Source organism: Felis catus, chromosome A2, assembly GCF_018350175.1.
Source record: "Felis catus isolate Fca126 chromosome A2, F.catus_Fca126_mat1.0, whole genome shotgun sequence".
NCBI classification, from domain to species: Eukaryota; Metazoa; Chordata; class Mammalia; order Carnivora; family Felidae; genus Felis; species Felis catus.
In genome coordinates this window covers 26,455,334-26,466,250 of record NC_058369.1, presented here as the reverse complement: position 1 = coordinate 26,466,250, position 10,917 = coordinate 26,455,334, and the positions used below count along the sequence as shown (strand labels likewise).

The window sequence follows — 10,917 nt, the reverse complement described above, 5'->3', positions numbered from 1 at the left end:
AGAGAGTTAGATTATCCCTGAAGGCCGAGATCAGGCCATCACCCAGTCCTGGGGATCCTAGAGAAGGAAAGCACTGCTGCAGTAGCTCTGACATCAGACCCTGCCCTAAATGGAGAGACAAGAGCAGCAAACCCATTCTCACAGGAGGCTGCCCTCTCTCACGCCTGCCAGATCACAAGTCCCAGTCTGGGTTTGGAAAGAGCCCTCTGCAGTGGCAGACCAGTGCTAAATACAGAACCTGGGGGACAGAAAGAAGACCTCAGGAGGTGAAGGGACCCTCCTCCCCTGATTCTCTTTCCCTGATTCTTCCCTGATTATGTACTCCAGGGGAGCGCTCAGAACCCAGGAGTTTTCACGGGGCAGCCTCACCACACTTGAGATTATATTCACTCTAAGCTCCATGAGGGCAGGACCCTGTCTGTGCTTACCTTTACAGTACCTTTACAGTACAGTACCAACCAAGTTGTGAATGCTGGGACGCCTGAGTGGCTCAGTCAGCTAAGTGTCCAACTCTTGACTTTGGCTCAGGTCATGATCTCACAGTTCGTGAGATTGAGCCCCGTGTAGAACTCTGCACTGACAGTGCAGAGCCTGCTTGGGATTCTCTCTCTCTCCCTCTCTCTCTGCCCCTTCCTTGCTGGCGTGCACACATCCACACACACACTCTCTCTCTCTCTCAAAAATAAACTTAGAACAAAAAAGTTGTGAATGGGTGTCAGTTACGATATCTGCATTTATGGAAGGCCAGCGTGTTACCGCCCATGACAATTCAGTATCATTCTATTTTGCAGACTAACGAACCAAGGTTTAGGTAAATTAAAAGGGTAAATTAAAAGACTTGCCAAAGTCACAAAACAATACCTGGGGAAAGATGAGATTCCCACAGAGCTGTCTGTCAGCAAAGTCTGCCTTTTCTCCAATATAGCTAGACTTTGCTCTTAGAAAGAGCCCCTATGCCATTCTAACCTTTTGCCATGAGATACAAGGACCTATTTTCACCTTCACTTTCAGACCTTCTGTCTGAACTTGAGGGATCTGATCTCCACCTATAAAAACAGGCCCTGGGTGATTCAGTCGGTTGAGCATCCAACTTCAGCTCAGGTTATGATCTCACTGTTCGTGAGTTCAAGCCCCACACCGGGCTCTCTGCTATCAGAGCAGAGCCCACTTTGGATCCTCTGTCCTGCTCTCTGTGCACCCCCCAACTTGCACTCTCTCAAAAATAAATAAAAACAGACTCAGGCTAACATAGACTGATGTGAGTTCTGAGATGAGGAATGCCTACATGTCATGCCCCCACCTCCAAAGCCAACCAGTCTCAGTGGCCAACCAACATGCTAGAACCTACCATTGTGATGGGAGTCCTGCCCCCTTGCAGGACCGGACCAATGGTTGAGGAGTAGCCAATTTCAGTGTCCCTGACCCGACCCCAGACCCATTAAACCCCAGCTGCCCTGCTCCCACCTGGACCTTGCCTCACAGTGCCCCTTTTGCTGGCATTGTCAGAACAGAAGCCTGTACCTCCCAATGGCTACTTGCCCTCATCTCAGCTGTTAAATGATGATCTGAGTTTATGATTAGGGGGCATTTACCCAGAAAGGGCACTGAGTGCCCACCTGCTTCTCAGAAAGGACTCATAGAGAGATGAGCAGGATTTCCCAATGAAGGACCCTGACAACTCTCCTGGGCTGCCTGGCAACAGTCAAGCGAGCTAGGGCTCCCCTCCCAGGATGGACCCAGGCTTGCCCTGTAAAGAAGGTTAATCCTGGGGCACCTGGGTGGCTCAGTCAGTTAAGCGTCCGACTTTGGCTCAGCTGATGATCTCATGATCTGTGGGTTTGAGCCCCGCGTCGGGCTCTCTGCTGACAGCTCAGAGCCTGGAGCCTGCTTCAGATCCTGTGTCTCCCTCTGTCTCTGCCCTTCCCCACACATGCTCTGTCTCTCTGTTTCAAAAATAAACACTAAAAAAATTTAAAAAAAAAAAAAAAAAAAAAGGTTAATCCTGTACCCAGACCCATATTCAAGCCCCAGCTGTGACAATCCCTACTTGTCACAAGCCTGGACAACTTGCTGGACCACATTTTCCACATCTGTGACAAAGATAATGGTATCTACACTTCTTGAATACTCAGTGTCTGTGCCAGGGAGTAGGATAAGTACTTCATATAAATTGTCTCATTTAATCCCCCAGGACTGTCATTACTCCATTTTACAGGTGAAGAATCCCACAATTTAGAGAGGCAAAACCACCTCCCAAAGGCGCACAATCAGCAGGTGGTGGAAGCGAGATGTGAACCCACGTCTGCCTGACCAGAGCCTGCACATTTATCTTGGCAGCATTTGCTGGTGGAGGCTGCAGAGGATGTTTTGCAAAGCACCCACGTTCAAGTTTTCCCATCTGTCGCTAGAAACATTCTGCAAGCATGCTGAGGCCCTGTGGCCTTCCTCCTTCTCCTTCCCTGACAGCAGGTAGCCCAGCCCGCACCAATCTGGCAGACAGGGCCCCAGGAACAAGAATCCAGGCCTACCCCACTCACAGCTCAGAGAAAAGACAGTGGCCAATGGGATACAGGGGCTCACATGCCTGCCCTTGGCCCAAGAAGTTCAGTGAAGGAGCAGGAAAGAGAGAAACACGCATTGAGCATTGACCGTATGCCCGGCAGGTCCTAAAATGTGAGAGACCAGACACAAAGTGCCTAGCCCAGGGCCTGGCTCATTTCAAGGGATGGAAGTTCCTTCTTCCTCTCTCTCACTCTCCCCGTTAAGGATATCTTGACAGGTGGCACAGCATGACTGGTTAAGAGTCCAAGCTACAAAGTCAGACTTCAAATTGGCAGGTGGGGGATCCATGTCTGCCACTTGCCAGATGGGTGACCTCGGACAAGTTATTTAACATCTCTGAGTTTCTTGTCTGTTAAATGAGGGTTCCAATAGTGCCAGCCTCATGGGTCGCTGACAGGACTGGGTTAACAAATATAAGATGTCTGACGGGGCACCTGGCTGCCTCAGTCGATAGAGCATGTGACTCTTGATCTTAGAGTCATGAGTTTGAGCCCCACATTGAGTGCGGAGATTACTAAATGAATGAATGAATGAATGAATGAATGACTGTATGAATGAGTAAGTAAATAAATAAAAATTTTAAAAAATGTTTGGCAAATGCAGGCACATGGCCAGCACTCAATAAAAGTTCATTTTCTGTCCATCAACTGATGAATGGATAAAGAAGATGTGGTTTATATATACAATGGAATACTGGAAGGTATTCATGGATGGAACTGGAGGGTATCATGCTAAGTGAAATAAGACAGTCAGAGAAAAACAGATACCATATGTTTTCACTCATATGTGGATCTTGAGAAACTTCAGAAGACCACAGGGGAAGGGAAGGGGAAAAAATAGTTACGAACAGAGAAGGAGGCAAACCATAAGAGACTCTTAAATACAGAGAACAAACTGAGGGTTGATGGGGGGGTGGGGGAGAGGGGAAAATGGGTGATGGGCATGGAGGAGGGCACTTGTTGGGATGAGCACTGGGTGTTGTATGTAAACCAATTTGACCATAAGTTATATTAAAAAGAAAAAAAAAGAAAGATACAGAAGAGCTTTATCAAAAGGAGACACTTGAAGTGTGATCTGTTTGTCAGAAAATATCAAAGCTACTTATATTGCTGAAAATAACAAAAATAACAATAAATTCCACTGGTAAAAATAAAATAAAATAAAATAAAATAAAATAAAATAAAATAAAATAAAATAAAAAATAAAAGTTCATTTTCGCCTTCCATTTCCCTGCTAGCTTACTTGGTCATATCTGTCACTAATCTTCGAGCCATGTCTCCACTCATTCATTTCTCTTAGTCCCTAAGCATGTCTAGCATCCATCTCTCCCTTGTGGCTGGCTAACCAAAGTGCCATTGCTTCTCCCAGTACCCCCCTTTTTGGGGAGGTGTCACCCCATACCTTCTCACACCCCAGTCCAAATTGAGGGACATTCTAAGAAAAGACCTGACCAGTACTCATCAAATGTCAAGGTCATAAAAGACAAAGACTGAGGAGCTGTACAAGTTGGAGAAGATAAGACATTTAAAGGCAATGAAAGATCCTGGACTGGATCCTGAAGCAGAAAAAGGACATTAGTGGCAAAAGTGGCAAAACTCAATGTACAGTAAATGGCTAACTCATCAGGACTTCAAACCCTGCACATTCCAAAGAAGGGACTGACCCTTCACAGCCCCTGCGAGATAAGCTCTATGCTCTTGGAATGGCCTGTCTGAACAGAGTGTCTCTGTCTACCCAGGGCCTTGGGCCTTGCCAGGCAGTTTACACTAACAATGTGACTTATGGGGGCCACGCTATGTCAGCCTGACCTCTGGAGGGCTAGGGGCTGAGTAACTGAGGTACTAAGTAACTAAGTGACTGAGTAACCAGCATTCCATTCCTCTGTGGCCGATGCCCATAACCATGGACACTGAGTCTGGGATGAGCTTCCCTGGTTATCAGCATTTCATGTGTGCTCTCATGGAGGGAGAATTAAATACTGTCCCTACAACACCACTGGGAGAGGATAACTGGGACCTCATGTCTGGTCCCTCCTGGACTCTACCTTACATATTTTTTTTCCTTTGCTGATTTTAATCTGTATCATTTTGCTGTACTAAGCCATAACCACGAGTATAAAAGTTTTCCTGAGTTCCGAGAGTCCTTCTTGCAAAGCATTGAACCTGAGATTGATCTTGAAGACCCTCCAATACACTCAAATAACTTTTGAAGATTAGTTAATAGTATTGGATCAGTGTTAATTTATTGGGTTCAATAACTACACTATGGTTATGTAAGATTTAACACTGGAGGAGGCTGAGGGAAGTTATATGGAAACTACTATTTTTTTTGCAACTTTCTGAAAGTCTAAAGTTATTTCTTTTAAAAAAAAAAAAAAAGTAAGTTTGTTTATTTTGAGAGGGAAAAGACAGAATCCCAAGCAGACTCCACACTTTCAGCATAGAGCCTGATGCAGGGCTTAAACTCACCAACCATGAGATCATGACCTGAGCTGATATCAAGTGTTGGATGCTTAACCAATTGAGCCACCCAGGCACGCTTAAAGTTATTTCAAAATAAAAGTTAAAACACAAAGAATAGGGAAAGATGAGATGATAATTGTTAAAGCTGGGTGTTAAGTACATATGAATTCGTTATATTGTTTTATACGGGTTTGAAATTTTTCAAAATAAAAAAAATTTTAGCTAAAGAATTGAATAGTTTGGTGCAACAAATTAAAATAATCACATCATGGGGCACCTGTGTGGCTTAGTCAATTAAGTGTCAGACTCTTGATTTCAGCTCAGGTTATGATCTCACAGTTTGTGAGTTCAAGTCCTCCCTAGAGCACTGCTTCAAGCCCCAAGTTGGGCCCATCTATGCTGACAGCACAGAGCCTGCTTGGGATTTCTCTCTCTCTCTGTCTGTCTCTGTCTCTGTCTCTGTCTCTCTCTCTCTCTCTCACTGCCCCTCTCCAGCTTGCTGTGCGCGTGCTCTCTCTCTCTCTCTGTCAAAATAAATTTTAAAACTTTAAAAAATAAAATAAAATAATCACATCCAAAACATTTAGAGCAGGGTCAGCTCCAAGGTTGATGAAGAAACTTTTTAAACATGGAATTTATCAAATATTAAAAGAACATTGAGTTTAATCTCAAAACAATCAAGATGTGGAAACTATGGCCAAGAAAAAATAAGTAACTGCCCATCATAAGAGGCAGCCCAGGGGCACCTGGATGGCTTAAGTCAGTTAAGCATCCACCTCTTGATTTCGGGTCATATCTCACTGTTTGTGTCGGCACAGAGCCTGCTTGAGATTCTCTCTCTCCCTCTTTCTGCCCCTCCCCACTCTCAAAAATAAATAAATCAACATTAAAAAAAAAAAAAAAAAGAGCCAGCACAAGTTCTTGGCAGAGGCAAGTTTGGGACCCAGAACTTTCACCTCCAAATAGTAGGGTCAAGGCCACCTTCCCTGGAGTCACTACCTTGTGTACAGCCACTGCTAACAGCAACAGGGAATCCAGCGTCCAGGCCTCCCAGTCCCAGCAGGATCTGCTGAGTAACATCTCAAAGCTTGGGGTCTGTCTCTTCCTCAAGACACAAGCTTGACACTACCTCAAGTACATGGTGGGGAGGGATGAGACCCCTCAAAGAGAAGATACCGCACACCACAAGGGGGGAAGCCAACATCCAGAAGAAGAGGGCACCTGTCCAGAATGACTACACCTCAGAAGTCCTGCCAGAACAGGTACGTAGGTCTCTTGACTTCTTTCCCAACCTTGTGCAAATATAAAGAGCCAGCAAAGCTGGTCCAAATTCCAGTTCTGCATCCTACTTACTGTGCAAACCTGGTCAAATGACAACACCTCTCTGGGCTTGTCTCCACTTCTGCAAAATGAAAAGAGTCATCCCACTTTCCAGGGCTGTCTATGCAGTGGAAGTGAGGGAACCTGTAAACATCCCACCCCACTCACAGAGACCTGGCTCCACTCTGGGTCCCACCACAAGCAGTGCCCCATGCTCCAAAAATATTCGTGCAGGGAATGATGGTCAGAGGTGTATGAATACTAATGAATACTAATATTAATGCTAAGCATAAGAGAAGCCAAATTTTAGAGCAGAAACATAGGGAAAGAGAAAAATCATTCACCTTGCAGAGCTACCCTTTCACATAAGGACCACCTGTGGGGAGCTCCTTGGACATTAACAACTATGCTCCTGAAGGACATAGGATAAAGGTCCATCAGGAAAGATCAGGAAAGGCTGCAGAAAGACCAGGATCACCTTGGAAACCCAGCTGGGTACACAGATTTTTGGTACAAGTAGTCCCAGCAGAATCCCCAGCTTTGAGATTGCAGGGCTGGATCTCAGGTCAAAGTGTACAATTGTGTACAAATAGGGTGGACACACACACACACACACACACACACACACACACACACACACCAATTTCCACCTTAAAAAAAACAAACGTCAAAGCTCCAAAGTCCTTCACTAAGTTTGGCTGTGCCTTTGGGGTAGAGAATCTGGATGGCTTCTGTCAACTTTTGTTTGTTCATTCATCTACCAAATATTTGTTGAGCACCTACCCTGGGCTAGACCTGGTCTGGGTCCCTGGGGCTGGGACTGTATTGGTGACCAAGAACAACATAGTGCTTGCTTTCATTAGTGATTTACACAAAAACCAATAGCTAAAGACAAAATACCCACCACTGTAGTGGGTGTACCAAGGGTGTGGTGTCTTTTTCTAACACCAACGTGTGGTTTTTCCACACCAACAACCAATCCTCCAACACAATTGTGTGTTCGACAATTCAGTTCAATTCTGACACCAACTCCTGGGGTTAGTGTAGGCCCCACAGGTTTAAGGATCAGTCCCACAAGACTGCTCCCATGTCAGACAACAAGTGCAAATCCCAGGGGCCACCTGTACATTTGACCTGCTGGCTATAAATTCAGGGGTTCCCACAACCCCCCACCCCAGGTTCAGTAATTTGCTAGAATGACAGAACTGAGGGAAGCACTTTACTTACGGTTATTGGTTGGTTATAAAGGATGCAACTTGGGAACAGCCTATTGGAAGGGATGCAGAGGACGAGGTCTTGGAAGGGAGGCAGCACAGAGCTTTCTGGGCCACCTCCCAACACCTCCGTGTCCACCAACTCTCCCCAAACCATGTTGCTTAGGGGTTTTTACCAAGGTTTCATTACACAGGCATAATCGATTGGGTCATTGACCACTGGCGATTAGCTCAATCTGCATCCTCTCTCCCCTCCCTGGAGTTTGGGTGGGGAGGGTGTGCTGGGGAGGACTAAAAATTCCAGTGCTGTAATTTTAAGATTTGCTCTTTCCAGCAACCAGGCCCCACCCTGAAGGTACCTATGGGCCCCCATCCATAGACACAAAAGATAGTCCTTATCACTCAGGAGACTGCAAGGGTTTGGGGGCTCTGTGCCAGGAACTGGGGACAAAGACCGAATATATACATACATCACAAAGACCCAAAACTTGGAGCTAAGAAAGCAGGCCCAGGAACTTCTAATCCAGACCAGGGTGACTTCCCAAAACAGTGTGGTGAGATGAAAAGATAAAGAGGAGCCAGACAGGTAGTGCTGGAGAGGCCTGGGGAACAGCGGGAGCAGGAGGAGAGGGCGATAAAGCTTTAAGTTCAAAAAAGTTATAAACTCATTAGAAGTGACTGTGTGCGTCCCATGTAGGTTTTCCTGCTCATTCCTACTGTGATTACTGTCTCCCCAACAGCCCCCTAGTCCCAAGTTTCCACAAGGTCAGGGGACGGGTGCAGGTTTGTTTTGTTTTGTTTTTGCTTCCTGCCATGCTCCAGTGCTTAGATCACTGTGGGCACTTAAAAAGATGTATAGGTAATAAATCAACTCAATGCTTCTGGTACAACCCAAGCGCTCACACGCCTGCCCATGGAATATCTCACCAGCAGGCTGCCAGCAAATCAGAAGTTCCACCATTCAACATCACTCCTGGAAATTAAGAAATTCTCTCCTGGGGAACCAAGAAAACAGTAATAGTCTCAAGTTACAAATCCTGGTGCTTCACAGTTTACCAAGAGCTTTCCTTTATACCCCGTGAATTATAGACGAGGGAAGGGAAGCTCAGAGAGTTGAAGTAACTCAGAGTCAAATCTTCAGGATTTGAACCCAGGCCTCTGGACTCCAGCGGAGGGCGGTGGTGTTTCCTTGCACAGAATGCAAATCTCTGCATGTTCCTGGGAACTGGCTCTGAGACATAGGGCCAGGCAGGTGGAGAGAGGAAGAGGAAGATGAGGCTCAGCGGCTGATGCTCCATGGAGAAATCCTCCTGGGCAGCTCTGGCTCTGGCACAGCATGGTCACACCCACTTGAAGACAGAGGAGCAGGGGAAAAACTTGAGCCTGGCAACAGTGAACCAGGGACAACTGAGAGAGGACAGCCTGCCAAGTGCTGCCTTTAGTATTTCCTGTTCCAGCTCATCCTAGGGGAGGAGAAAGGGGCTGGGCCACCCATAGGAAACCTAGGCCTTTCGATAGAGAGGCCAGGTCAAGCCTGCAGGACAGACACAGGACACAGGTGAGCTGGGCCGAGAGACAGGGGAGGGACTGGGAGCCTGAGTACTGGGGACTAAGGACTGTCCCACCTGAGTAATGACCCTTCCCGCACTCCTAATGACTCTGAGCACTGCTTTCATTTCATTTCTACCCCTATTTCCTAGACCCTGCCTGTAGGCCAGGCCCTAGGACGCTAGGGTAATGTGACAACGGCCCCTGCCCCCTTGGACTTGACCCTGTAATAGGGAAGGCAGCAATAAACAAGAACATAAGTGAGTAAATTACCTTGTATGTTAGAAGAAAAAGTAGAGCAGGGAGAGGAGGCGTGGGATTTTAAAGAGGGCAGTCAGGTGGGCCCCACTGAGAAGGTGATATTGAGCAAAGACTTGAAGGATGTAATGAGAGAGCCAAGAGGACATTTGTGGAAAGAGTGTTCCAGAAGAAGAGTGTTTCAGGCAGAGGATACAGCCTGGCAGAGGCTGGTTTTGGGGAGGCCTGGGGTGTTCAAGCACAGCGAAGAGACAGCAGCAGTTAGGGTGTAGAGCAGGAAGACAGGAGACCATTGAGGCAACCTTGCAGGGGTTCTGTGGGGGCAGATGATAGGGGCTCCTTGAACCCTCCAGGCCCCCTGTCAGACCCCCCACGGCCCTGCCGTCTACTCAGGAGTTTTGATTTGGAAGCCTGCATACGAATCCCATTTGCCGTATGTGCTGCGTGACCTTACAGGGTCTCCTTCCTTCCCTTCCTGACCTCTCTGTAAAATGGTAAAAACAATACCTTATCTGTAGGGTTGTGGTGAAGAAGAAAGGGAATCAAAATAGTGGCTGCCTGCAGGAAAGAGTTACAGCAAGCCACATGAGAGCTAAGCTCATGGGATCCAAGGAAAAGCAGAAGTGGTCACCCAGGCACTCCCTGCCTTGGAAGGGGGACATTCGAGTAAATAAGCCATATTGTCTACTCTAATAGCCCCCAGGGGACAGCAAAGGGGCACTCAGTTCTTCCAGGGGTGCTGCTGTCACCAGGAAGGCTTCTTAGAGGAAGGGTCCTTAGAGGCTGGGTCTCACCAGGAACACCAGGGGGAGGATGCCTGGGTGGCTCAGTCAGTTAAGCCACCAACTTTGGCTCAGGTCATGATCTCAGGGTTCAGTTTGTGAGTTTGAGGCCCCCATTGGGCTCTGTGCTCACAGCTCAGAGCCTGGAGCCTGATTCAGATTCTTTTTTTTTTTTTTTTAATTTTTTTTTTCAACGTTTATTTATTTTTGGGACAGAGAGAGAGACAGAGCATGAACGGGGGAGGGGAAGAGAGAGAGGGAGACACAGAATCAGAAACAGGCTCCAGGCTCTGAGCCATCAGCCCAGAGCCTGATGCGGGGCTCGAACTCACGGACCGCGAGATCGTGACCTGGCTGAAGTCGGACGCTTAACCGACTGCGCCACCCAGGCGCCCCAGTGATTCAGATTCTTTATCTCCCTCTCTCTCTGCCCTCCCCTGTTCACACTCTGTCTCTCTATCAAAACTAAATAAACATTAAAAATTATTTAAAAAACAAAACAGTCCTTTAAAAAAAAAAAACACTGGGGGAAATAGCAGAGGCACAGGGCAGGAGGAGAGGGGTAGTCCCCACCCAGGTGTGGAGGTAAGCTGAAACAGGACAAAGGGCAGTGCAGGGAGCATGGACTCTCTTCTACAAGCAGTGGACACAAGGGGCAAATTCCAAGCAGGGGAGGGAAACAACAGGACTACAGTTTAAGAGCTCAGCCTGGCAGCCAGGAGAACAGACAGTCAAGACACTGAGGCCAGGTGAGAGGTGATGGCGGCCTGG

General features: G+C 47.1%; 1 protein-coding gene and 1 long non-coding RNA gene across 5 annotated transcripts in view; one reads left to right on the top strand and one right to left on the bottom strand.

Moving 5' to 3' along the window:
• LOC111559428 overlaps positions 1-10,917 on the bottom strand; it is a 110,998-nt gene that overhangs the window by 75,187 nt on the left and 24,894 nt on the right. The gene's annotated exons all lie outside the window — the stretch shown is intronic.
• The window catches only part of ACOX2 (acyl-CoA oxidase 2), a 30,518-nt gene continuing 28,562 nt past the window's right edge, over positions 8,962-10,917 (top strand). The window contains exons 1-2 of one of the 4 annotated variants that reach the window (XM_019823487.3): positions 9,061-9,116; positions 9,259-9,366. The gene's annotated coding sequence lies outside the window, so the exon portion shown is untranslated. Of the gene's footprint in view, positions 9,117-9,152; positions 9,367-10,689; positions 10,896-10,917 lie in introns of those variants that run through there. The other 3 variants (XM_003982378.4, XM_045051758.1, XM_019823488.2) reach the window with 3 other exon arrangements.